General features: G+C 38.0%; 1 long non-coding RNA gene across 6 annotated transcripts in view; it reads right to left on the bottom strand.

Annotated features, from left to right (window-relative positions):
- The window catches only part of LOC110786192 (uncharacterized), a 43,031-nt gene that overhangs the window by 7,414 nt on the left and 8,060 nt on the right, over positions 1–27,557 (bottom strand). For 3 of the 6 annotated variants that reach the window (XR_008930432.1, XR_008930427.1, XR_008930430.1), the window contains 3 exons: positions 22,223–22,459; positions 21,905–22,139; positions 19,407–19,609 (listed from right to left, as the gene is read on the bottom strand). This is a non-coding gene — a long non-coding RNA (uncharacterized lncRNA). Of the gene's footprint in view, positions 1–19,406; positions 19,610–21,904; positions 22,140–22,222; positions 22,460–27,557 lie in introns of those variants that run through there. The other 3 variants (XR_008930429.1, XR_008930428.1, XR_008930431.1) reach the window with 2 other exon arrangements.

The following is a 27,557-nucleotide window of genomic DNA, read 5'->3' on the forward strand; positions in this document are numbered from 1 at the left end:
CACTATCTGATGGAAGAATCGCATAGCTTCAATGACCTGAACTCCACGTTTCTTCACTATCTAATAGAAGAATCTCATAGTTCCAGTGACTTGAACTCTATGCCTACTAGGGTATAGAACATCAAACAATAGAATATCAATAGCCACTTGAAAGTCCTTTGAATATTCTGTTCTCCTTGAAGCACTTGTAAAGTCTTCTAAGAGAAGTCTATTCTTTAAAGCCACTTCTAAAGTCTTAAAGAATAAGTTCGGATTTTCTGAAGCACTTCGAAAAGCCTCCGGAATGTCCGTTTATGTTTGTTGTTCGCCTCGAAGACTTTCGAGGTCTATTTTCTCCCACTTGTCATTTTGGAAACGAATCTCCAAAAGGACATTATTTCGAGCAAACAAACATTATGTTCTCAAAAAAATTCGTGGTAGAAACAATACCCTTGTGTCTCATTTGAATAAATCACAATGAAACATATATCTATACTTGGGCCTTAGTTTGTCGAATGACAAACACTAAGCTCCCACTGAGTTTTGCAACTCTCTAGATATATTTTATGAAAAGTTACTCTGAAATTACTTTTCAATAGCTTTGACGAATTTGGTTTAGTTTGGTGGTAGTTGAGCATTTTGTTTTAGAAATTATAGGAAAAGTCTTTATGATTCATCATTAATCGAATCAAGTACTAATTGACTTCAATTATTCCAACTAAGATATGCCATATCTTATGGAGTTAGATTGTGAAATTACAACACACAATCATTGATGATCATATTTGGTCTCAAGTAATCATTAACATGATCTAACCTAGATCTTTATGATTTCTTGCCAAGTGGATTTTATACTTCTGAATCTTTGAACTAGCCAAACAGATTCAACTTATATCACATTTGAGTAAATAAACCTACATTTACTCAAATCCATGCGAAATAATAAAGTCATAAAATATTTCTTTAGCTTTGAACTCTATTGTCTAGGCGTTCTAACAATAGTTCACATCTTTTGTTACTTTCAACAAGTAAGACTAGCTTGTCTTAAGTTGATCTAGAAATCAACCAACTTTCAAAAGTCCATCAAAATAGAGCTTATGAATGTTAACTTGTTGATATGGTCTAAGCAACAATGCCAAAGATTTAATGGAACTCAAATCAAGGGTTTGATTTGAACCTAGTAAAGTTCTTTAAAGAGTTGTTTGTTTTAATCAAGCATATTGACTCAACCAGTAATTGACCATTTCATTCAAATAAACAAACAAACATTGTTTTTGTTCTTCTGAATGTGAGTCTTTCTGTGTTTGAAACAGAAATTTAGGTATGCTGATTATGGAACAAAGTAGCCATTAAGTTCCAGCCTTTGAAAGGACTTAAAACAAACTAGATGACCCTACAATTAATGTAGCAATGCCATGCTTCATTTCCCACTTGTAGGTCATTAGTGTATCCTAGCTTCCATTGTTTGAGTTATTACCGAAGTAAGAACCTCAAGCGGTATATGATACCAAGGAAGTTTGATTGCTAGGTTACTTCTCTTTAAATATAAACTTATAGGTAGAAACGGAATCGTAAATTCCTTTCATTGTTCCTCGTTTTCCTATTTCTTGTACCCTTTCTTATAGTCTTAAGAATTGAATTCTTTAGTGTTGACCTTTATACTTTGTTAGACATGTCCAATGTCACCAACAAGGTTCTTTACCATTTATGTTGAATATTTTGTTCCAACTAGATGATCTTACCAGAAGCTTCTAAAGTTCTCTAAGCACCGATCTATTTGAATGTCTAGGGACTAGACTCATTCGAGAATTAAATGGACAAAGATATTAGGTTGTTAACCATTGGTAAAGCTGAGCGTATTAAACTCAATGCTTTATGATCTCAAAACTACAGTGTATTTTGAATTCACAAGCACCAACTGGTTTGCCATTCGATTTTGATATTCGAAAACAACCATAAAAGTCGATATAAGAAACGTACATTTTAAATTGCTCACTTTCTCTCTTTTCCGTGAATCGTTCTTGGATTCACTACCAATCGAGGAAATTTACTGTTACCTTTCTAAAAGGATTTATTGCAGTGCAAGATATTTAATTATAAACAATAATTAAAACATACATTGAAGCATGCAAAGTCTAAACATTTATCATGAATAATAACTTGAAATTAAAGCAACCATGCAATTCAAACAAGTTATTAGCATTTTATTCGATTTTATTGTTCCGGCAGGTGTGAATAAAATGATTCCAAGATCCTAAAACCATTGAAGAATTAAGCACAGTTTGTCGACTCAATTCTAAAACATTTTAGGTAAGCAAAAGCCTTTTGCTAATAGTCTAGAAACTACTCTTGGTTGATAGGTACGTCTAAGAACTTGTTAGGTAAACCTATCGATTTTGCCACGACATAAAAGGACTCCTTACTTATATCGTTGAGTTTCACCAAAACTAACATGTACTCACAATTATTTGTGTACCTTGCCCCTTTAGGACCAATAAGTAACACCTCGCTGAGCGAAAACTATTACTAGATTGATGTAAAGGATATCCAAGCAAGTGTATATTTTGGCATGGCACCTTTTAACTCAATTTTTAAGTTTGGAACTTAAGGCTCTTACTATGTTGGTTAGATTTTAAGTGAACTAAAATCCTTAATCATGCAACATAATCAAGCTTTTGATCTCATGCATTTTAAGACATATTTAAAACAATAAATAACTTAAAACATGCATAAGATATTTGTGATCTAGTATGGCCCGACTTCATCTTGAAGCTTTAACTTCAAAGTCCGTCTTGAAAATCTCCGTGGGAGGCACCATTTTCTTCAAATAGGATAAGCTATAACTAATTACAACTATTTGATGGTACGCAGACCATATTTGAATTGAAAAACAACTTTGGTACTTTAGACCAATTACATTCAAATTAATGGTACGCAGACCATATTTTCTATCCTATTTGGGCCATACTAGTCACTTCATAACCTGCAAAACAGTACATATACAATATATACCATTCACCCATTCATTATCATGAATGGCCCACATAGCTGGTTAGTTAAACACATTATGCATCACGTAAACATTTGCAGCAATTAATCAAGGGCACCAATAATCTACCAATTATTCAGTCCTTATTAATTCTAATCGAGTTGTTTTAACCTTAAGGATTTGTAGACCTAATCAAGAGTTTATGACTAAAAGCACTCCCACTCAAACCAATAAATTCGTATGCTTTACTAATTTTAAACATAAAATTGTATTTCTAGTCTAACCGGAAACATACAAATTTAATTAAAATTTAAAGCTCATATAAATTTATAATTGAATCCAAAAATTTAATTTTAATTTCAGTCACATTTAAATTAATTTATGATTTTAATTTTAGTAAAATAATTAGAATAAATGCCATTTATTATAATTATAATATTCAAAATTAAAATCCAAGAAATTAATTCAAATTATTAATTTTAAAATCAATTAAAATTTACGTGAACTGAAATTTTCAAATTAAACATTCAAAACGATCTAATCGTAACGCAAACACCCTACGCGTTGCACGCCCATGGGCTGTACGCACACAGCCATTGCTGGCCATGTGCGCGCAGCCCATGCGCTCGTTGCATAGCTGCTGCTGTCCCATACGCAAGCCTCCGCACAGCGCCCACCGCACGCGAGCTATCGCTCGCAGCGCGCGCGCGTTACCGCGCTCGCTGGTGCGCGAGATCGCTCGCTGGTGCGCGCGAGCCATCGCTCGCTGGGGCGCTGCATCGCTCGCTGGCGCGCGAGATCGCGCGCTGGCGCGCGAGATCGCTCGCTGGTGCGCGCGAGTGATGCTGGGCGCAGCGCTCGTGGCACGCGAGCTTGCGCTCGCTGCGCACGAGGCTGCGCGCTGTTGTGCGAGGCAGCGCGCGCTGTGGCGCAGCTCGCTTGCTGCCCACACGCGACTGCCTTGGCTCGCCCCTCGCCCATGCCCATACGTTCATTGCTCGTGGCACACGACACAAGGCAGGGCTGCTGCCTTGTGCTCGTGCACTACGGCCTTGCTCATTGCATTCGTGCCGCACGGGCGACGAGCTCCCTTGCTCGTCGTCGCATGCCCGCATTATACAACACCCCTTAAGGGTAACACGAAGCGTCCATTGCTTCGTGCGTGCAAGTTATTTGAACGAATCGCATAAAATTTAAAATTTATATTTAAAATTAATGACAAATTAATAAATATTATTAATTTCATAATTTTAGGGCGAAAAAATCGAAAATTTATTATCCAATTGATTTCCGATTGTTATGGATTCAAGTCTAGGTCATAAAAATTTAAAATTTATCGTAAATTTACAATTTTTATGGTGGTTTTTAATCATAGGTTTCTAATTAAATTACAATTAATTATGAAAATCAAATTAATTCTAAATTATTCTAATTTTCAACAAATTAATCATAATTACAAATTAGATTGCATAATTAACAAGACTAGGCATTCAAACTTGTTAAACATATGCAATAGGTCAATCAAAAATTCAAGATTTATCAACAAGAATCGCAAATATTTAATTTAACATCTTAAATTTACGAAATTTTGCATTCGAAAAACTAAAACCTTCGAAAAGTCATAGTTAGGCTTCGAATTTGAGAATTCTGGGTTCGGCAGAAAAATACTATTTTTGTCAAAATTTTAGAATGCCTTTTACATGCGGAATTGACACAAAAATCACTCAATTCGGATGAGTAATGAAGAAACTGCCGAAAAACTGCGTACATATAATTAAATAAACGCAATTTGCAATTAATTAACAATTACGAAAATTAATCACCCCTTTTAATTCTTGCAAATTTGTAATATTTAACCATGTTCATGCAATTTAGATTATGAAAATAATAAGGGGCTCGTGATACCACTGTTAGGTTATGATACATATGACATTACATAGATCATGCGGAAACAACCATTAACCCAGGAAACATATTATTTACACATAATCATTTAGCATAGTTTAGATGCATACTCTTTGTTGCGTGCCTTCCCTAGCTGCGCCCGAACCGAACAAGAACAAGTCTTTTAGGACTCCAAGTGTCGTCCCTCCGTAGAAAGTCCACAGCACGTCCGGATCCGCCTTAAGATTGACCAACTAGAATCGCCCTTAAGGTACTCAGAAAATTCGGCACTTTTGGGGCAAGATGGGTGTTTGAATTTTCTCTCAAAAAACTCACTTTTGAATACTTTGAAACTTGTGTATAAATTATGACCCCTAGGCCTTTATTTATAGAGTTATGGAAAAGGAATCGTAATCCTAGTAGGATGCGAATTAATTGGAATTAGAATTCTACATGAATTCTACTTAATCAATTTATCCAATAGGAATAGACATTTAATCATACACTGACTCTTGCAGATTCAGGAATCTCGCATGAGCTCAAACTCACACACACACGGCAGCCACAAGGGCTGCCCACGCATGCGAGCAGCAGCCCACGCAGCGCGGCCCACGCATGCGTGGCCTTGTGCGCGCTGGGCTGTGGCGTGCGTGCTTGCTGGGCGATGGCCTGGCTTCGTGCTGGGCCTTCGTCCGGCAGGCCTCGTCCGATGCTAATTCGTACGATACGCTTCCGATTAAATTTCCATTTCCGGAATCTATTTCCGATACGAACAATATTTAATATTTCCGATTCCGGAATTAATTTCCGTTTCGAACAAATATTTAATATTTCCGTTTCCGGAATTATTTTCCGATTCCGGTAATATTTCCGATTCTGACAATATTTCCGTTTCCGGCAATATTTCCGATTCTGGTAATATTTCCATTTCCAAAAATATTTTCCGATACGTACCATGTTTCCGTTTCCGGCAACATCTACGACTTGGATAATATTCATATTTCCGATACGATCCATATTTCCGTTTCCGGCAATATCATCGTTTCCGGAGTATTCATTTCTTGCCTGTGACGATCTTAGCTCCCACTGAAACCAAGATCCGTCGGTTCCGAATATTCATGGATGGAGTATTTAATGCCATTAAATACTTGATCCGTTTACGTACTATTTGTGTGACCCTACGGGTTCAGTCAAGAGTAAGCTGTGGATTAATATCATTAATTCCACTTGAACTGAAGCGGCCTCTAGCTAGGCATTCAGCTCACTTGATCTCACTGAATTATTAACTTGTTAATTAATACTGAACCGCATTTATTAGACTTAACATAGAATGCATACTTGGACCAAGGGCATTATTTCCTTCATCTAGCTCTCCGAGTGGCCTTGTACAACTTTTAAGCATCTCATCCCGATTTATGGGAGGACAATCCCAATCTTGCGATCTTGAGATTAGACTTCGTTTGATAGGTGATTACCTGAGCGTTGCCTTTATAGCCTCCTTTTACGGTGCGACGGTTGGTCAACGTCAAAGCAACCAGTTCTCAAACAAGTAATCTCAAATCACTCAGGTATTGAGGATTTAGTGTCTAATAATTTAATGAAATTTACTTATGACAGACTTTCATCTCTTACAGTAAAGTTTCATAGGTCTTGTCCGATACTAGTCTTCCCAAAGTAAGTATCTATGCAAATGATTATGACATTGCCATGTCCACATAGTTCAAGAAACAGAACTACTAGTCATCTTGCATTCTAATCGTCTAACGTTTTCTATGCGTCCAATTTTATAGAAAACTCCGATTAGGGACCATTTTCAACCTTTGACATTCAAGTTCACTTGATAGACATTTCTTAGTCACAGGACTGGTCCTGACAGTCTATCTTGAATATATCGTCAAGTTGAAGGGACTCATCATTTAATAAACCACGAATTAAATGGAAAAATGAATTCCTTTCATTTATTGTGAATGATTAACCAATAATGTTTTACAAAGATTTAAACTCTAAAACTTTAAAACATTAAACAGAGACATCAAAGCCATTCTCCAATATGCTTGATTCCCATAGCTGCAGTGTGCGAGTTGTGCTTCGCTTGCGGCAGAGGTTTAGTTAATGGATCTGATATGTTGTCATCAGTTCCAATTTTGCTTATCTCGACTTCTTTTCTTTCAACGAACTCTCGTAGAAGGTGAAATCTACGAAGTACATGCTTGACTCTCTGGTGGTGTCTAGGCTCTTTTGCCTGTGCAATAGCTCCGTTATTATCACAATACAGGGCTATTGGTCCTTTAATGGAGGGGACTACACCAAGTTCTCCTATGAACTTCCTTAGCCATATAGCTTCCTTTGCTGCTTCATGTGCAGCAATGTACTCCGCTTCAGTTGTAGAATCCGCAATGGTGCTTTGCTTAGCACTTTTCCAGCTTACTGCTCCTCCGTTGAGGCAGAAGACAAACCCAGACTGTGATCTGAAATCATCTTTGTCGGTTTGGAAACTTGCGTCCGTATAGCCTTTAACAATTAATTCATCATCTCCACCATAGACCAGGAAGTCATCTTTGTGCCTTTTCAGGTACTTCAGAATATTCTTGGCAGCAGTCCAATGCGCCTCTCCTGGGTCTGACTGGTATCTGCTCGTAGCACTGAGTGCGTACGCAACATCCGGGCGTGTACATATCATAGCATACATTATTGAACCAATCAATGATGCATATGGAATCCCATTCATTCGTCTACGCTCATCAAGTGTTTTTGGGCACTGAGTCTTGCTTAGAGTCATTCCATGAGACATGGGTAGGTAGCCTCGCTTGGAGTCCGCCATCTTGAACCTATCAAGCACCTTATTGATATAAGTGCTTTGACTAAGTCCAATCATCTTTTTAGATCTATCTCTGTAAATCTTGATGCCCAATATGTACTGTGCTTCTCCTAGATCCTTCATCGAAAAACATTTCCCAAGCCAAATCTTGACAGAGTTCAACATAGGAATGTCATTTCCGATAAGCAATATGTCGTCGACATATAATACTAGGAAAGCAATTTTGCTCCCACTGACCTTCTTGTATACACAAGATTCGTCCGCGTTCTTGATGAAACCAAAGTCACTGACTGCTTCATCAAAACGTATATTCCAGCTCCTGGATGCCTGCTTCAATCCGTAGATTGACTTCTTTAGCTTGCATACCTTTTTAGCATTCTTTGGATCCTCAAAACCTTCAGGCTGTGTCATAAACACAGTTTCTGTTAAAACGCCGTTTAAGAAAGCAGTTTTGACATCCATCTGCCATATTTCGTAATCGTAATATGCAGCGATTGCTAACATTATTCGAATAGACTTTAGCATTGCAACTGGTGAAAAGGTTTCATCGTAATCCACACCGTGGACTTGCCTGTAACCTTTCGCAACCAATCTAGCTTTGAAAACTTCAAGTTTCCCATCCTTGTCCTTTTTCAGTTTGAAAACCCATTTGCTTCCAATGGCTTGGTAGCCATCTGGCAAATCGACCAAATCCCATACTTGGTTTTCAGACATGGAGTCTAATTCAGATTGCATGGCTTCTTGCCATTGCTTGGAGCTAGGGCTCGTCATAGCTTGCTTGTAGGTCGCAGGTTCATCACTTTCAAGTAATAGAACGTCATAGCTCTCGTTCGTCAAAATACCTAAGTACCTTTCCGGTTGAGATCTATATCTTTGCGATCTACGCGGGGTAACATTTCTAGATTGACCATGATTCTCACCAGATTCTTCTAAAGGTCTCTGAGTTTCATCCTGAATGTCATCTTGAGCATTCTCTAGAGTTTGTTGTTCGACTCGAATTTCTTCGAGGTCTACTTTTCTCCCACTTGTCATTTTGGAAATATGATCCTTCTCCAAAAAGACACCATCTCGAGCAACAAACACTTTGTTCTCAGATGTATTGTAGAAGTAATACCCCTTTGTTTCCTTTGGATAGCCCACAAGGATACATTTGTCAGATTTTGGATGAAGTTTGTCTGAAATTAATCGTTTGACGTAAACTTCACATCCCCAAATCTTAAGAAAAGACACATTTGGAGGCTTTCCAAACCATAATTCGTATGGAGTCTTTTCGACAGCTTTAGACGGAGCTCTATTTATAGTGAGTGCAGCTGTATTTAGTGCATGTCCCCAAAATTCTAATGGAAGTTCGGCCTGACCCATCATTGACCTGACCATGTCTAGCAAGGTTCTGTTCCTCCGTTCTGACACACCGTTCCATTGTGGTGTTCCAGGAGGAGTCAATTCTGATAGAATTCCACATTCTTTCAGATGGTCATCAAATTCATAGCTCAGATATTCACCGCCTCTATCAGACCGCAGTGCCTTAATCTTCTTGCCTAATTGATTCTCTACTTCACTCTGAAATTCCTTGAATTTGTCAAAGGATTCAGACTTATGCTTCATTAGGTAGACATAACCATACCTACTGAAGTCATCAGTGAAAGTGATAAAGTAGCTGAAACCACCTCTAGCATTTGTACTCATTGGTCCACATACATCTGTATGGATTAAACCCAATAGTTCATTTGCTCTTTCTCCAACTTTAGAGAAAGGTTGCTTTGTCATTTTGCCAAGTAAACATGATTCGCATTTACCATAATCCTCTAAGTCAAATGGTTCTAGAATTCCTTCTCTTTGAAGTCTTTCTAAGCGTTTCAAGTTTATATGGCCTAATCGACAATGCCACAGATAGGTGAGATCTGAATCATCCTTTTTGGCCTTTTTGGTATTTACGTTATATACTTGTTTGTCGTGATCTAATAAATAAAGTCCATTGACTAATCTAGCAGATCCATAAAATATCTCTTTAAAATAAAACGAACAACTATTGTCTTTTATTATAAAGGAAAATCCCTTAGCATCTAAGCAAGAAACTGAAATGATGTTTTTAGTAAGACTTGGAACATGGAAACATTCTTCCAGTTCCAAAACTAGCCCGGAGGGCAACGACAAATAGTAAGTTCCTACAGCTAATGCAGCAATCCGTGCTCCATTTCCCACTCGTAGGTCGACTTCACCCTTGCTTAACTTTCTACTTCTTCTTAGTCCCTGTGGATTGGAACATAAGTGTGAGCCACAACCTGTATCTAATACCCAAGAAGTTGAATTAGCAAGTATACAGTCTATAACGAAAATACCTGAAGATGGAACGACTGTTCCGTTCTTCTGATCTTCCTTTAGCTTCAAGCAATCTCTCTTCCAATGCCCCTTCTTCTTGCAGTAGAAGCATTCGGATTCAGAAGTGGGTTGACTGACCTTCCTCTTTGCAGATTTGGCGCCAGTTTGCTTAGTTGGGCTGGCCTTGTTGCCACCTTTCTTAGCATTCCTCTTCTTTCCAGATTTCTTGAACTTGCCCCCACGCACCATAAGCACATCCTGCTTATCACTTTTGAGCGTCTTTTCAGCGGTCTTCAGCATACCGTGAAGCTCAGTGAGCGTTTTGTCCAGACTATTCATACTGTAGTTCAGTTTGAACTGATCATACCCGCTATGAAGAGAATGGAGGATGGTGTCTATAGCCATTTCCTGAGAAAATTGCTGATCCAGCCGACTCATATTCTCAATGAGTCCAATCATTTTGAGAACATGTGGACTTACGGGCTCGCCTTTCTTAAGCTTGGTCTCAAGAATTTGCCTATGAGTCTCGAATCTTTCGACTCGAGCCAGATCTTGGAACATGTTCTTCAACTCACTGATGATTGTGAAAGCATCTGAGTTGATGAACGTTTTCTGCAGATCCGCACTCATGGTGGCGAGCATTAGACATTTCACATCCTTGTTGGCATCAATCCAACGATTGAGGGCTGCCTGAGTGATCCCGTCGCCTGGAGCTTCGGGCATCGCCTCATCTAGGACATACTCCTTTTCTTCGTGCATAAGAACTATTTGCAAGTTCCTTTGCCAGTCAAGGAAGTTTTTCCCGTTCAACTTCTCCTTTTCGAGAATTGATCGAATGTTGAATGAATTGTTGTTTGCCATATTAAAAACTACAATTGAAAAGAATAAACAAATAAATAACCATTCACAGTTTCTCTTAATAAACTTAAATTCTAGCATTCATGCATAATTCAATGTTTATTAAGCATTTTATTCAAGTTATGTGTTCCGGCAGGTGTGAATAAAATGATTCCAAGATCCTAAAATCATTGAAGAACTAAGCACAGTTTGTCGACTTAATCCTAGAACATCTTAGGTAAGCAAAAGCCTTTTGCTAATAGTCTAGAAACTATTCTTGGTTGATAGGTACGTCTAAGAACTTATTAGGTAAACCTATCGAATTTGCCACGACATAAAAGGACTCCTTACTTATATCGTTGAGTTTCACCAAAACTAACATGTACTCACAATTATTTGTGTACCTTGCCCCTTTAGGACCAATAAGTAACACCTCGCTGAGCGAAAACTATTACTAGATTGATGTAAAGGATATCCAAGCAAGTGTATATTTTGGCATGGCACCTTTTAACTCAATTTTTAAGTTTGGAACTTAAGGCTCTTACTATGTTGGTTAGATTTTAAGTGAACTAAAATCCTTAATCATGCAACATAATCAAGCTTTTGATCTCATGCATTTTAAGACATATTTAAAGCAATAAATAACTTAAAACATGCATAAGATATTTGTGATCTAGTATGGCCCGACTTCATCTTGAAGCTTTGACTTCAAAGTCCGTCTTGAAAATCTCCGTGGGAGGCACCATTTTCTTCAAATAGGATAAGCTATAACTAATTACAACTATTTGATGGTACGCAGACCATTTTTGAATTGAAAAATAACTTTGGTGCTTTAGACCAATTACATTCAAATTAATGGTACGCAGACCATATTTTCTATCCTATTTGGGCCATACTAGTCACTTCATAACCTGCAAAACAGTACATATACAATATATACCATTCACCCATTCATTATCATGAATGGCCCACATAGCTGGTTAGTAAAACACATTATGCATCACGTAAACATTTGCAGCAATTAATCAAGGGCACCAATAATCTACCAATTATTCAGTCCTTATTAATTCTAATCGAGTTGTTTTAACCTTAAGGATTTGTAGACCTAATCAAGAGTTTATGACTAAAAGCACTCCCACTCAAACCAATAAATTCGTATGCTTTACTAATTTTAAACATAAAATTGTATTTCTAGTCTAACCGGAAACATACAAATTTAATTAAAATTTAAAGCTCATATAAATTTATAATTGAATCCAAAAATTTAATTTTAATTTCAGTCACATTTAAATTAATTTATGATTTTAATTTTAGTAAAATAATTAGAATAAATGCCATTTATTATAATTATAATATTCAAAATTAAAATCCAAGAAATTAATTCAAATTATTAATTTTAAAATCAATTAAAATTTACGTGAACTGAAATTTTCAAATTAAACATTCAAAACGATCTAATCGTAACGCAAACACCCTACGCGTTGCACGCCCATGGGCTGTACGCACACAGCCATTGCTGGCCATGTGCGCGCAGCCCATGCGCTCGTTGCATAGCTGCTGCTGTCCCATACGCAAGCCTCCGCACAACGCCCACCGCACGCGAGCTATCGCTCGCAGCGCGCGCGCGTTACCGCGCTCGCTGGTGCGCGAGATCGCTCGCTGGTGCGCGCGAGCCATCGCTCGCTGGGGCGCTGCATCGCTCGCTGGCGCGCGAGATCGCGCGCTGGCGCGCGAGATCGCGCGCTGGCGCGCGAGATCGCTCGCTGGTGCGCGCGAGCCATCGCTCGCTGGGGCGCTGCATCGCTCGCTGGCGCGCGAGATCGCGCGCTGGCGCGCGAGATCGCTCGCTGGTGCGCGCGAGTGATGCTGGGCGCAGCGCTCGTGGCACGCGAGCTTGCGCTCGCTGCGCGCGAGGCTGCGCGCACTTGTGCGAGGCAGCGCGCGTTGTGGCGCAGCTCGCTTGCTGCCCACACGCGACTGCCTTGGCTCGCCCCTCGCCCATGCCCATACGTTCATTGCTCGTGGCACACGACACAAGGCAGGGCTGCTGCCTTGCGCTCGTGCACTACGCCCTTGCTCATTGCATTCGTGCCGCACGGGCGACGAGCTCCCTTGCTCGTCGTCGCATGCCCGCATTATACAACACCCCTTAAGGGTAACACGAAGCGTCCATTGCTTCGTGCGTGCAAGTTATTTGAACGAATCGCATAAAATTTTAAAATTTATATTTAAAATTAATGACAAATTAATAAATATTATTAATTTCATAATTTTAGGGCGAAAAATCGAAAATTTATTATCCAATTGATTTCCGATTGTTATGGATTCAAGTCTAGGTCATAAAAATTTAAAATTTATCGTAAATTTACAATTTTTATGGTGGTTTTTAATCATAGGTTTCTAATTAAATTACAATTAATTATGAAAATCAAATTAATTCTAAATTATTCTAATTTTCAACAAATTAATCATAATTACAAATTAGATTGCATAATTAACAAGACTAGGCATTCAAACTTGTTAAACATATGCAGTAGGTCAATCAAAAATTCAAGATTTATCAACAGGAATCGCAAATATTTAATTTAACATCTTAAATTTACGAAATTTTGCATCCGAAAAAACTAAAACCTTCAAAAAGTCATAGTTAGGCTTCGAATTTGAGAATTCTGGGTTCGGCAGAAAAATACTATTTTTGTCAAAATTTTAGAATGCCTTTTACATGCGGAATTGACACAAAAATCACTCAATTCGGATGAGTAATGAAGAAACTGCCGAAAAACTGCGTACGTATAATTAAATAAACGCAATTTGCAACTAATTAACAATTACGAAAATTAATCACCCCTTTTAATTCTTGCAAATTTGTAATATTTAACCATGTTCATGCAATTTAGATTATGAAAATAATAAGGGGCTCGTGATACCACTGTTAGGTTATGATACATATGACATTACATAGAACATGCGGAAACAACCATTAACCCAGGAAACATATTATTTACACATAATCATTTAGCATAGTTTAGATGCATACTCTTTGTTGCGTGCCTTCCCTAGCTGCGCCCGAACCGAACAAGAACAAGTCTTTTAGGACTCCAAGTGTCGTCCCTCCGTAGAAAGTCCACAGCACGTCCGGATCCGCCTTAAGATTGACCAACTAGAATCGCCCTTAAGGTACTCAGAAAATTCGGCACTTTTGGGGCAAGATGGGTGTTTGAATTTTCTCTCAAAAAACTCACTTTTGAATACTTTGAAACTTGTGTATAAATTATGACCCCTAGGCCTTTATTTATAGAGTTATGGAAAAGGAATCGTAATCCTAGTAGGATGCGAATTAATTGGAATTAGAATTCTACATGAATTCTACTTAATCAATTTATCCAATAGGAATAGACATTTAATCATACACTGACTCTTGCAGATTCAGGAATCTCGCATGAGCTCAAACTCACACACACACGGCAGCCACAAGGGCTGCCCACGCATGCGAGCAGCAGCCCACGCAGCGCGGCCCACGCATGCGTGGCCTTGTGCGCGCTGGGCTGTGGCGTGCGTGCTTGCTGGGCGATGGCCTGGCTTCGTGCTGGGCCTTCGTCCGGCAGGCCTCGTCCGATGCTAATTCGTACGATACGCTTCCGATTAAATTTCCATTTCCGGAATCTATTTCCGATACGAACAATATTTAATATTTCCGATTCCGGAATTAATTTCCGTTTCGAACAAATATTTAATATTTCCGTTTTCGGAATTATTTTCCGATTCCGGCAATATTTCCGATTCTGACAATATTTCCGTTTCCGGCAATATTTCCGATTCTGGTAATATTTCCATTTCCAATAATATTTTCCGATACGTACCATGTTTCCGTTTCCGGCAACATCTACGACTTGGATAATATTTTTATTTCCGATACGATCCATATTTCCGTTTCCGGCAATATCATCGTTTCCGGAGTATTCATTTCTTGCCTGTGACGATCTTAGCTCCCACTGAAACCAAGATCCGTCGGTTCCGAATATTCATAGATGGAGTATTTAATGCCATTAAATACTTGATCCGTTTACGTACTATTTGTGTGACCCTACGGGTTCAGTCAAGAGTAAGCTGTGGATTAATATCATTAATTCCACTTGAACTGAAGCGGCCTCTAGCTAGGCATTCAGCTCACTTGATCTCACTGAATTATTAACTTGTTAATTAATACTGAACCGCATTTATTAGACTTAACATAGAATGCATACTTGGACCAAGGGCATTATTTCCTTCACTTATTACCAATAAGCGCCACCTTTGTGAATATTTATTTTTTAAAAAAAAAAATTGTAATATAATTTCAATTAAATTCATGTGCAATACATATTAATTTATAGCAGACTCTTTCACCAAACATCACCTTGACATTCCTCAAAAATTAGATAAATTTCAAGTTTACAATAATATAATTACCACACTAATTCTGTTAGGTTATGATACATATGACAAAACATAAATCATGCGGAAAACCTTAATGCCAGGAAACATATTATTTACACATAATCATTTAGCATAGTTTAGATGTATACACTTTGTAGCGTGCCCTCCCTAGCTGTGACCGAACCGAACAAGAACAAGTCTTTATGTAATACCCCGAAGTTTTTTTTTTTAAATTTGATTAATCATGCTTAATTATTTTTATTTAGCTTAAAATCGTTTTAAATATTAATTTCAAACTTTATTTTAATTAACGAAGTTTTATTACGCTTAAATTTTTAATATTATTACACGATTTATTAATTTTCAGATTCTATGATTAAATTTCAAATTTTTCGAGCTTAAGCTACTTTTTAAAAATCTAAATTATTCCGTGATTTATTTCGGATTTTTAATAATTTCGGAACGTTCTCATTCGAAAACTAAATTTATTTTTCGTTAACGATATTTTTATAAATAATTATTTTAAAACTTGGTTTTAATTAAACTTTTCTATTCCAATTAGTTTCCTAAAAATAGAGATCAATTTTCTGAATTCTTGCCTAAGTAAGTGAAATTACTAAAATACCCTTACAAAGCCAAAATGCCAATTTTCTTCTTCTCTTTACTCTCCACGTACAAAGCAAGAATGAAGAAAACTCTTCATTCCTCTCCTTCCCTCAATTCAGTCTTGATTCATGCCTTGATCTCCAAGCCATTTTCCTTCTTATTCACTCTACTTTACTCTACAAATCAGACACAATTTCAACTAAATTCCAACCAAAAACAAAATCAAATTTCAATTTCATTTCTCTCTGTTTCCTTGATTCGAACCATCTCCCACCACCATCAACCACCACCGTGACTACCTTAACCACCACCGTCGACCACCACTTCCACCATCCCGCCTCGCCTCCGGCTGTTTCAGTCGACTACCACCACCGCGATTCCCTCCATTTCCTTCGACCAGAACAGGGCCGCACTCCCCTGCCTCCCTCGCCCCCCCCCTCTGCCGCACCACCTAACCGCAACCACCACCAATTCCAAACACCTCCTACCTCCTAAACCTACACACCGCCCCAACCTCCGGCAAAACGCCGCCCAGAACCGCCCAGAAACACCCTCAGCCTCCCCTGCTTGGTTCGACCGTCCTCTCTCCTTCCCTTGTTGTTCCGTCGCCGCCGAACCACCCCACCTCCGCTTCCTCCCAGGCGCGGTTTCGGTGCTGCTGCGCCGTTCAGAACCCAAGCCCAACACCACCTTCCCTCTCCCTCCTCTCTTTCCTCTGTTTCGATTTTTCCCCTCCCCTACTTCCCCTGCTTCGTGCCCAGTTTCACGAGAAACAGGTTCCAGAATTGGAACTTTGTTCCTTTAATTATTCAAACAAGCCCAACTTTCCTTTTTGGCCCAAATAGCTCAAGTGAGTTTTGTTAACATGTCCATATACTTACTAATCTTAATATTTTATGAAAATAAATGATTACTTAAGCATTGAAATAAAATGGAAATTTAAATGATAATTTCAAATTTATACTTTGACTAAAAATTTGATTTAAATAATATTTTCGTTAATTTATGAAATTAAATAATATTCATGTAAATCGATTTATGTAATTTTTATTGAAATTTCGTTTAATAATATTTTCAATAATTTATGAAAATTATATTTTTATTAAATCCATTATTTCAAAATTCACTATCTGTGAATTCATTATTTATAAAATATTGGTTTTAAAGTGTTTATCGTTTTAGTAACTAATTCAATAATTTGATACTTTGAAAGAAATCGAACTCGGAGCTCAGGACGAACGGACCAACGAAAAGGCTTAGCAAATCGTGGAATTGAGGTAACGGTTATGGCTAGTATCCGCAATCCCTTCGAAATGTATTTATGAATGATGTTATGAATGATTGATGTTTTATAATGATGTTTTATGATTTGCGGGATTACAAGCATGATTTGATTGAATTATTTTATGGTAATGCAGCTTTATGCAAAGTATTGATTTAACGAATTATTATTCCTGAAAGAATGATTTTATGAAATAACGAAATTTAATGGTTTTGTTGAACCACCCTAAATGAATGAGATTTTCCTGATTAATGTTCTATTAAAAGAAATGTAAACATGATAAATGAAAGTGTAAGAACTGGTCAAGTTCCCCTGATATGAAGCACTGCCTTCCCCTGATATGGAACCAAGGTTCCCCCTGATAAGAAGCACTGACTTCCCCTGATATGGAACCAAGGTTCCCCCTGATAAGAAGCACTGGCTTCCCCTATTATGGAGCATTGACTCCCCCTGTTATGAAGCACTGGCTTCCCCTGTTCGTAGGAGACGTCCTACCATGTTTTCTTGTAAAGTCCTGACGACCAGAATAATAATATTAAAAGGAAAAAGGCTAATGAATGATGTTCCTGAAATGATGTTTCTGAAATGATATTACTGAAATGATGTTTCGAAATGATGCTTTTGAAATGATGATTTATTAAATGTTTTACTATATTCTATTCTCCCTGTGTTATTAAATAAAATGAATTGAAATGATGTTACGATGCTAGGGTAACTCGTTACTAAATCTTCGGCTCACCGTTTTATTTTCCGTTTTAGGTACTGCTGGGGACCACGGAAACGAGTAGTGGCGAGGATTTCACTATTACCAAAGCTCACCTAATTTAATGTTAAGTTATAACAAGTTTAATTAAAGATTTTTGATTAAGTTACGTACTTTTTTTAAGAAATTAATAAGAATTATTATGTTAATTTTGGAGTTTAATAGCTTAATATTGATGGTTGCCTTGTAATTCCCAAGAGGGAGGTACGACAGTAATGTCCCGACCAAATTAGGTTAATTCCGCAACTAATTATGATTAAATAAGTGATTTAGAGGTCGGGGTGTTACACTTTAGGACTCCAAGTGTCGTCCCTCCGTAGATAGTCCACAGCACGTCCGAATCCGCCTTAAGCTTGACCAACTAGAATCGCGCTTAAGGTACTATAAATTTCGGCTAATAGGGCAAGTGTTTGTGGCTGATTTTTGCTTGAAAATCTTACCTTTGAATACTTGAATCTTACGTCAATAAATTTGTGACACTAGGCACATATTTATAGAGTTATGGAAAAGGACTTAGAATCCTATTAGAATACCAATTTAGTTTAATTAGAATCCTGTTAGGACTCTTATTAAATAAAATCTATCTACTAGGATTAGGATTTAATCATAGAACAAATTCTAATAGCTTTAGGATTTTTATTGCACACAACCGTACACGACCACGAACACGAACACCACCCGCGCAAGCCTTGCGGCCCACGCGAGCTGCACTCGCTCGCAGCCCAAATGTCGCAGCCCATATTGCTCTGCGTGCGCCAAGGCCTTGCTGGGCCTGGCCTTGCGCTGGGCCTGGCGGGGCTTGGCTGTGTGTAATTGATGCGTGTGATTTGCTGGGCGATGGCCCGGCTTCGTGCTGGGCCTTCGTCTGGCAAGCCTTGACTGATGCTAATTCGTACGATACGCTTCCGATTAAATTCTCGATTCCGGAATTTATTTCCGATACGAACAATATTTAATATTTCCGATTCCGGAATAAATTTCCGTTTCGAACAAATATTTAATATTTCCATTTCCGGAATTATTTTCCGATTCCGATAATATTTTCGATTCTGACAATATTTCCGTTTCCGGTAATATTTCCGATTCCGGCAATATTTCAATTTCCGATAATATTTTCCGATACGTACCATGTTTCCGTTTCCGGCAACATCTACGACTTGGATAATATTTATATTTCCGGTACGATCCATATTTCCGTTTCCGGCAATATCATCGTTTCCGGAGTACTCATTTACTTGCCTTTGACGATCTTAGCTCCCACTGAAACCAAGATCCGTCGATTCCGAATATCCATAGATGGAGTATTTAATGCCATTAAATACTTGATCCGTTTACGTACTATTTGTGTGAACCTACGGGTTCAGTCAAGAGTAAGCTGTGGATTAATATCATTAATTTCACTTGAACTGAAGCGGCCTCTAACTAGGCATTCAGCTCACTTGATCTCACTGAATTTATTAACTTGTCAATTAATACTGAACCGCATTTATTAGACTTAACATTAAATGCATACTTGGACCAAGGGCATTATTTCCTTCAAATTCAAATGTAATTAAATCAATAAATAACAAAGTAATTTTAGAGTCACGGATAACTACTAGCTTATTTTATTTACAACGAGGGTATTTCACAATCGGTGAAGTAAGTAGCCCTCTTGTCTCGAAGTTCATGCATCTCCTTTTTGGTAAATTGCCTCTCCCTTGGAGTATTGAAAACCTTTACAAGAACAATATGCAAACCAATAAATTAAATTAAGTTAAATATAATATTAGTTGAGAATTGGGAGCAAAAACAGCTTTTTTAGTCAAAATATGTTTACTTAGGTTCGTTTTATGAAAGTTGGGAGCAAAAATGTCATTTTAGACTACATATGACCTATAACGACCCAAACGAGCTTTAGATGTGCATAAATAGCTTGGAATGAGTCTTATAAACCTTAAACTAATCATATTAAACATGTAAATGGTTTAGAATGTTTACTTAGGTTCGTTTTGTGAAAATTGGGAGCGAAAATGCCATTTTAGGCTACATATGACCTATAACGACCCAAATGAGCTTTAGATGTTATAAATAGCTTTGAATGAGTCTTATAAACCTTAAAGTAATCATATTATACAATGTAAATGGTTAAGAATGAGTCCTTAGGTTTATTTTGTGAAAGTTGGGGGCGAAAAGGCCATTTTAGGCTACATATGACCTATAAAGACCCAAACGAGCTTTAGATGTGCATAAATAGCTTGGAATGAGTCTCATAAACCTTAAAGTAATAATATTAAACATGTAAATGGTTTAGAATGTTTACTTAGGTTTGTTTTGTGAAAGTTGGGAGCAAAAATGTCATTTTAGGCTACAAATGACCTATAACGACCCAAACAAGCTTTAGATGTGCATAAATTGACCAAAGTAGATGATACGGAGCATTGGCAACCTAATACTAAGTGTATGAAACATGCACATGGTTTACAATTCCTATTTTGGTTCATTAGTTGAGAGTTGGGAGTGAAAGCGACTATTTTAGTCAAAATATGACATGTAAGGATCGAAAGAGCCTTACATGTGCATAAATTTACCAAAGTAGATGAGAATGAGGATTAGTAACCTAATAATAAGTTTTTTAAACATGTAAATGGTTAAGAATTTCTATTTTGGTTCATTAGTTGAGAGTTGGGAGCGAAAACGACTATTTTAGTCAACATATGACATGTAAGGATCGAACGAGCCTTCAATGCACATAAATTGACCAAAGTAGATGAGAATGGGGATTGTAAACCTAATACTAATTATTTTAAACATGTAAAGGGTTAATAATTCCTAGTTTGGTTCATTAGTTGAGAGTTAGGACCGAAAACAGCTATTTTAGTCAAAATATGACATGTAAGGATCGAACGAGCCTTAAATGTGCATAAATTGAACAAAATAAATGAGAATGAGGATTGGAAAACTAATAATAAGTATTTTAAACATGTAAAGGGTTAAAAATTCCTATTTTGGTTGATTAGTTGATAGTTGGGAGCGAAAACGGTTATTTTAGTCAAAATATGACATGTAAGGATCGAACGAGCCTTACATGTGCATAAATTGACCAAAGTAGATGAGAATGAGGATTATCAACCTAATAATAATTTTTTTTCAAACATATAAAGGGTTACAAATTCCTCTTTTGGTTATTTAGTTGAGAGTTGGGAGCAAAAACGACTATTTTAGTCAAAATATGACATGTAATGATCGAACGAGCCTTAAATGTGCATAAATTGACCAAAGTAGATGAAAATGAGGATTGGAAACCTAATACAAAGTATTTTAAACATGTAAAGGGTTAAGGATTCATATTTTGGTTCATTAATTGAGAGTTGGGAGTGAAAACGGCTACTTTAGTCAAAATATGACATGTAAGGATCGAACGAGCCTTAAATGTGCATAAATTGACCAAAGTGGATGAGATGGGGATTGTAAGCCTAATACTAAGTATTTTAAACATTTAAAGGGTTAAAAATTCCTATTTTGGTTCATTAGTTGAGATTTGGGAGCGAAAACGACTATTTTAGTCAAAATATGACATGTAAGGATCGAACGAGTCATATATGTGCATAAATTGACCAAAGTAGATAAAAAATAGGATTTACAACCTAATAATAAGTTTTTTAAACATGTAAAGAGTTAAGAATTCCTATTTTGGTTATTTAGTTGAGACTTGGGAGCGAAAACAACTATTTTATTCAAAATATGACATATGTAAGGTTCTTTTGGTATAACTATGTTCATTTTAAGTTCTTTACATTGAATTTGAAAACGTTTTGATGGTTCATGCCAATTATAGGCGAAAAGTTCTTTTTAACTAATTTCTAACTTAAAAATACATCATAAATATATACTATTTTATGTACCTTTTCCAGATCTTCAATTTCCTTGCAACTTTATGAAAACAGTATAGAAAATGATTGTTATATTAATTACAAAGGTAGACAACATATATATATATATATATATATATATATATATCTATTTACTTACTAGTTTATCACAAGCCTCTTTTGTTTCAGGATTAACAATGGTATAGTTCCCTTTTTCGTTGAGACTATGCATCGAACACCACCAATCATTGGCACGGTTTATGTCACTTGTTTTCTTTTTGGTGGGGTATAGTCCTTTCTTAATCCATTTCTTCCTCTTTTATTCATAAGTCTTGGGACCTAGCCATGATTATGTTTTTTCTTCTTTGCACTTTCTGAACACTTTTGGCGCTTTCCTACGAAGTATACATGTCAACTTCAATACAAAATATAAACAATAAATTTAATAAGTACGTACATAGCTTGTTTGAAAATTTACCACTGCATTTGGAGTTGTTTTTTGTGCAACAAAAGCCTCCCAATCCCCTTTTGTGATGTGCTTCTAAATGTGAAAAGGGAGCGTTTCTTCATTTTCACCTTTCTCTACTTTAGTTCTCGCTCTCGTCTTAGAAATCCAACCAGTCACCAACTTGGATTTGAAATTTACAAATCTCATATGTAGACCAGATTCAAAAACGTCCTTTTTAGCTTGGGAAGGTTCAATATGAAATTGATTCTATACAAACGAACAAACAAGGAAATATTAGTTAACATATATAGACTCGAGCATAAGTAGAGTATAACTATATACTCCTGTGAGGGGGTCGAAAAAGCACGAGGCTAATGCGTGACCTTGTCCCTCGTGGGTGTGACGTTTCTTTTTTGTCAAATCAAGTGTAATTGGATTTCCTGTGAGTTTACACCCAATTGACTAGTAATATAGGAGTCGCCATTCAGTTTTTAACGACAATGAGAAAAACTGACAAAACCCGGTTATCGTGACATAAAGGGAGTGCAATTATGTTTGACCACGACGGCCGTAGGTTCCCTTGTGATCCCTGATGTGGGGATCTTTCAACATACACCCGCAAGGTAGAGATTGAGGGTTCGGGGGACTATAACTACCGAGAGAACTACTATTAAACTAATCTGAGTTGATTTTAACAATATGCAACATATAATAATAGATCGATCGCGATTATCTGATTTAGATTGTTTTAAGGATCTAGCATGATAATCCAATTTCCCAACATATTATCTTTATTAGGCGTGATAGAACAATCAGATTTAATTAGTTTAACAATTCATAAAAGGGTGAGGAAAGCAATTAAACCATGGAAGAGGGACACATTACGACGCACCTTTGAGAGGTGCGTCACGGTTCTCAGAAAACTAACCACTTTGACTTTGCTATTTCTCCTTTTACTTAACGAATCTCAAATTACGGGACAGGGTACATTCTGTTCGATTTTTGGATCGATTGCGACAGAATGCGTGATCAATTTTTCAGCGTGAGGCTTAGGCTTAGGGGTTTAGAGTCAATACTCAGAATAATCATTGTGTGTTGTCTTTTTCACGTCGAACTTAGGGCCCTATTTATAAAAAAGAGTTCGTGGAAAGATAGAATTGTAGAACTCTAATCCACGAGGAATTAGGAAAGAACACGTCCCATGTAATTTCATCGCCCAGGGCTGGGCGCCGAAGATTTCGGCGCCCAGAGCCAGGCGTTGAAAATAGGGTCTGGGCCGTTTCTTTGTCAGATTTGGATTCTTAGAATCCGGAGTGTATGAGACTTTAATCGAGTTTTTTAGTGCGTATCAATTTTATGATGGAATGCATCTGGGCCCGTTACGAACTTTAGGCTCGTTAGGATTTTTAATTAATACGTAACTCTTATTTTCGAATCGTATTAGGAATAGGATTCTCTCGCAATTTCTATCTCATTTAGGATTTATGTTGGAGTGCAACACCTAATTCTGACAGATTTCTATCCTTTATGACTTGCCACTTTTAACAACTACCCATTACAACAGTTACTATTTTTAGCAGGTTTCCATAAATAGCAGGTTTCTATAAATAGCAGGTTTCGGGTGAAATAAAAAAGGGGAATTGAGATTCGTTATTTTATAGGAGATGCGTTGTCAAGTGGAGATTTACGTTCTCATCATCGAACCTTCCCTTTCGGGAATGGGGACAAAAGTAGGTGTCTACAGTTAACCCCACTTTGACTGAGTCTTGGAGTAAGACGATGGTCAAAGTATTAGACGGAGTGCGTCACACAAGCCATGGTGACCTACTTTTGCGAGGGTCTCACAAGCCCCCGAGTGATAACATTTGACTTAAGGGTCATCACTTGAAGTGTCGACATATCCCTCACGTGTCATTGGGATTTGTCAACGGATAGTATAGAAACTCCCTCACTTTGTCATTGGAAGTATCTAAAGAGACGTAGAAACTCCCTCACTTTGTCATTGGGAGTAGCTACAGATGTTTTCGTAATCTAAGCTATAAAGTGTAATTAGGCCTGGCCAAGCCCAACCACGAGGTAAAAATATTTTTAAAGATTCTCATTTTCAGGGCTAGCTAAACGAGAAAACCCCCTTGTTTTTATGGGACGTAAAACGAAGGAAAATCCAGCACATCGTTCTTTTTTGGAAAAACGGAAAACCAATCCTTTAATTTTTGGAAAAAGGGAAAACCAATCACATCGTTCTTTTTTGGAAAAACGGGAAACCAATCCTTTAATTTTTGGAAAAAGGGAAACCCAATCCTTTAATTTTTGGAAAAAGGGAAAACCGATCCTTTAATTTTTGGAAAAAGGGAAAACCGATCATTTAATTTTTGGAAAAAGGGAAAACCGATCCTTTAATTTTTGAAAAAAGGGAAAACCGATCCTTTAATTTTTGGAAAAAAGGAAAACCGATCCTATCGTTCTTTTTTGGAAAAACGGAAAACCGATCCTTTAATTTTTGGAAAAAGGGAAAACCGATCCTTTAATTTTTGGAAAAAGGGAAAACCAGAAAAAGTTATCGCTGCAGCGACTAAGGACCTGCGCGGTTAGTGACGCAGACCCCGCCGGCTAAAGATGGCGAGCCTGTCCGCTAAGGGTGGACACCCCGTCCGATAGAAGTGGACGAATCTATTTTGAAATTTGTTTGTGCTTTTTGAAAATAAGGACCTACGCGGCTTATGACGTAGACCCCGTCGGCTGAAGATGGCGAGCCTATTTTAAATTTGAAGATTTTATTTTTCAAAAACTGAGGACCTGTGCGGCTAGTGACGCAGACCCCGCCCGCTGAAGGTGGGCGAGCCCTGCCCGCTGAGGGTGGACGTCCCTGAATTCGTTTTTTCGATTTGGAACTCGCGTGGTTCGTGGCGCGATCTTGCCCGATTGAGGTGGGCAAGTCCCTATTTCTTTTGTTCATCGTGATTTCTTTTGAGAATTTCTTTTTGTTCATTTTTGTAAGAGCGAATTCTTTCGAGGGATGCTCGGATTTAGTTGCAACCTGAATGTGGGTTGACAACGTGCTTAGACGGACCATTGTCTCGTGGTCATCATCTTTCATGGTCTTGAGCTAGTCTTTACGGCTCAATTTTGCCACTACTTGGGTCCTTGATTAGGGGACTATGTATAAGTATCAACGGCGACCTTTGTCTTGAGGTCGTAATCCGGTTTTATCTTTTGAGATTATCCAAACACGGGACTTTGTACAGCGTAGTCTGGGAATATTGTTTTAACTTTGTATATTCTCTTTTGAAGTATATATTTTCTTTCGAGCCCCCAAGCATTCGTGCGTGACGGTCATTTCTTGTTGAAGAGGTTCCTTGGGGATACGCATTTTGTAATGTCCTTGATCGTGTTTAGTATTGTGCTCGTAAGTGCGAGCGATCTTTGTAGTGGTGTGCTACTTTTAACAAAGCCGTGAGGTGCGACTTTCAAAAATCGGCAATTTTCGAGTCGAACGGATACAACAGGGCCCTATAGAAGCCAGGGGCCCTTTTTTTTGGGTCTGGGATCACTTTCGGCGCCCATGCCTGGGCGTTAAAGATATCGGCGCCCAGCGCTGGGCGCTGAAAATGATTTCTGGCGAGGTTTCTTGATGACACAGTTGGCCTCTTGTTCGTTCGTTTTCTTCACTTGGAAATTCTATTTATTCTCTTCTCTTTTGTTTTTCTTTATTTTTGGAACGTAGAATTTTATCGGAGATCACAACGAGTTGAGTGATCGTGATGATTTCTCGAGAAGCCGTAGCCGATTGGTGGACTACTGTGTTTGTCGCTTTGGGGCGATTATTCAAAGGAACTGTCGCTCTTAAGGCGCGCAGTTATTGCAATAGTGGGCGAGTCTATATGGCCCGAGGAACATGCCTTGAGGCGTAAGACTTCGATCGCTCTTGTTGCTATATATTTTTTTCTTTTGAACGTGTTCGTGAATGTTCGATACTTAGAATGTACGTGCGAACGAGCGTTCATAGAATGGCCATTGTGTGCGGCCCATTAATCAGTTTTCTTGAATCATTCATTTTTTTTTTGAGCAATGACTGATTTTGAATAGTTTACTTAGAAGCTTGATAGGGTTCAGGCCCATTCATGAAGTGGGCTCCAGCATCGTGCCCTTTCGATCGTTCAAACATTTGCTTCGAGATCTTTTATTTTGCTATGGTCGTTTCGTAGCTTGGAGCCCCCAAGTATGCATGTTGGGATGCTTCCTTTTGGCGTACGATTTTTGTAGGTTCTTTCGAGAAAGATGCCTTGGGGTTCCGCTCGTGTAGGTGCGAGCTATCCCTTCCGTGGTAGGTGATATTTTGCTACTTTTAATCCTTAATGTAGAAGTCGTGTGGATTGCATTTTGAATTTGGGCGCTAAGTAGTCTTTGCCTCTTTTACACATGCTCTTGTTCGTGCCCGCATTAGTGCAATATGCCTTACTCTCTCTTTTTTAGACTTGTACCGTGGGATGGTTGGACTTATGGTGCGACGTAGGCTTGTGTGGCCTAACCGCATGTATTAGAACATTCCTCCGGGTGTTGGGATATCATTTTTATTTTTTGCATTGGAGTACTTCATCACACCTCGTTCAGGTGTTCGAACAAGTGCAGCACCTTCTGTGTGGGTTTGCACGGCTTATTACTTCGTTCGATGTAAGGATTCATAGGTGTTTCTTTCTTATTTTAATATCTGGGCAAAACTTGGCTAGCAGAAAGATTCAGCGCCCAGGCTGGGGCGTTAAAGATATCGGCGCCCAGCTCTGGGCGTTGAAAATGATTTCTGGGTATATTTTGACAGTTCTTATCCTTGATTTTTTCTTTCGCTTTTGCTTTGGAACGAGGTAGACTGTGTAACGGGCGCTTGTAGGGCGAGCGTTATGTGCAGTAGTTTGATCGGAGTTTTGGTGACTCGCGATTTTCAGTTACCCTTGTTAGTGGGGTGACTTTATATATTCTAAGTAGTGCTTAGAATTTGGGAGGGGTTGTAGCCATTCTAAGGTTTGTTTTACACGATTAACCTTAGGATTGTGCCCCTATGACGTGTGTATAGCATTAGTGTCGAGAATTTGAGATAAAATCATCATTTCGAGCATTTTTAGAGTGTTTTTCTCAAGCCCCCAATTATAGCTACGGGATTGGCTTGGTGCTATAATGCTTTGCATACGTCTTTATGCATTCATGGTGACATGGATCATGAATAGTTTGAACCAGACTCGTTTAGTGCGAGGTATGTTCGAGTAGTGATTTACTACTTCTCTTGTAAATGTCGTATTGTGCGACATTGCTATGGTTAAGGTAGTCACATGCTAAAGTGTGCCTTGACCAAAAGCTAGGTGCCTTTCTTTAC

The sequence above is a fragment of the Spinacia oleracea genome, chromosome 3 (assembly GCF_020520425.1).
Source record: "Spinacia oleracea cultivar Varoflay chromosome 3, BTI_SOV_V1, whole genome shotgun sequence".
In the NCBI taxonomy this organism is placed as follows: domain Eukaryota; kingdom Viridiplantae; phylum Streptophyta; class Magnoliopsida; order Caryophyllales; family Amaranthaceae; genus Spinacia; species Spinacia oleracea.